A 2,152-nucleotide genomic window follows, 5' to 3' on the forward strand; every position below is an offset into this window, starting at 1 on the left:
GTGGCGGCACCCCAACCCCCTGATCGGCCCTGCTCTGTGGGTGATAGAGGGCGGTGCCCCAACCCCCTGATCCGCCCTGCCCTGAGTGTGACAGGGGGTGGTGCCCCAACTCCCCCCTATCGGCCCTACTCTGTGAGTGACAGGGGGGAGCTCCCCAACCCCCTGATGGGCCCTGCTCTGTGCGTGACAGGGGGTGGCGCTGCAACCTCCCCATCGACCCTGCCTTGAGTGTGACAGGGGGCGGTGCCCCAACCCCCAAATCGGCCCTACCCTGAGTGTGACTGAGGGTGGCATTGCAACCTCCCAATCTGCCCTGCTCTGTGCATGACAGGGGAAGGCGCCCCAACTCCCCAATCAGCCCTGCTCTAAGCCCGACCAGGGGTGCACCTAGGGATTGGGCCTGCCCTCTGCCACCCGGGAGCAGGCCTAAGCCAGCAGGTCGTTATCTCCCAAGGGGTCCCAGACTGCGAGAGGGCACAGGCCGGGCTGAGGGACCCCCCATCCCCCCCAAGTGCACAAATTTTTGTGCACCAGGCCTCTAATATATATATATATATATATATATATATATATATATATATATATATATATATGCATATATATATGTTTACTAGAATATAAACTCCATGAGAGCATGGATTTTGTTCTGTTTACTGCAAAATTCCAGTCCAATCAGAGTCTGACTCATGCGTATCCTATATAATAAAAGCCTAATATGCTAAGTGTCCAACCATTTGTTCGACCATTCGACCAGTCGCTATGATGCGCACTGACTGCCAGAGGGCAGATGTTCCAACCAGTAGGTTAGCTCGCTGCTGGGGTCCAGCCGATTGGGACTAGGTGCGATGGGCTGGACACGCCCTGGAGCCCTCCAGTGGTCCCTCCCCAGCCCCAATCGTGCACCAGTGGGGTCCCTTGGCCTGGCCTGTGCCCTCTTGTAATCTGGGACCCCTCAGGGGATGTCTGTAGGCCAGGCTGAGGGACCCCACCAGTGCATAAATCCATGCACCAGGCCTCTAGTACAGTTCATAATTGTCAATGAATGAGTGAATGAATTGTTAATTTATTCTACTTTATCACATTTCATTTATAATTATATGATCTTCATAGACTGCAAGGTCCTAAAAACGTGATTACATATTATTATTTCCTGGAAGGTAAACTCACTATAAAACAAGTTTCTTCAATATATTTCCTCATACAGAAAACTATAAGATCATAGATGCAAAATGAATCTTAAGAGGTATTCTGGTCTATAACCATGCCTTCAGGAAAGAGCATACTTAACACTTACTCCATTTTTGAAAGGCCACCGTGCAAGAAGAATCCATCATTTTCTCTGTTTAACAACTTTTAGTTCCAGGATATTCTTTCTTACACCAAATATAAATCACATTTTCTTTTATTCCATGATCAGAAGAACTAGGATAAATAAAAACTGACCAGTACAGTGGGGCCTTGACTTATGAGTGTCCCAACTAACAAGTTTTTTGAGATACCAGCTGTCTCTCCGCCGATTTTTTTGCATTGAGTTGATAGAGTAATTTGAGTTAACGAGCTCCCTAACGAGCTCGGTCTCAGAACGAATTAAACTCGTAAGCCAAGGCCCCCCTGTATTTTCCCCCTCCTCCTCCTCTTCTTCTTCTTCTTCTTCTTCTTCTTCTTCTTCTTCTTCTTCTTCTCCTCCTCCTCCTCCTCCTCCTCCTTCTCCTTCTCCTCTCCTCCTCCTCCTCCTCCTCCTCCTCCTCCTCCTCCTTCTCCTCCTCCTCCTCCTCCTCCTCCTCCTCCTCCTCCTCCTCCTCCTCTTTCTTCTTCTCCTCCTCCTCCTCCTCCTCCTTCTCCTCCTCCTCCTCCTCAAGAAATCCATGATCATTGTAGGAAAAACCACGAAGAAAATAAAAATGAAAAAATTGGCCACAATGCTGAAATATAATCTCTTTTAATAGTCTTTCATGTTTATGTGTATGTATCCACATGTATTTTAACATGTTATGTATAACATATACAGAAAGAAAAACACAAATCACAAACAGCTTGATGAATAATTCAAAATGAATACACCATTGAAACCACTTTGGGCAAAAAATACCTGCCCTTGTCTGATATCAAATCATTATTCCCTTCATCTTCCCCCAATTTAACCATTCAGCAT

The sequence above is a fragment of the Myotis myotis genome, unplaced genomic scaffold (genome assembly GCF_014108235.1).
Source record: "Myotis myotis isolate mMyoMyo1 unplaced genomic scaffold, mMyoMyo1.p scaffold_m19_p_3, whole genome shotgun sequence".
NCBI classification, from domain to species: domain Eukaryota; kingdom Metazoa; phylum Chordata; class Mammalia; order Chiroptera; family Vespertilionidae; genus Myotis; species Myotis myotis.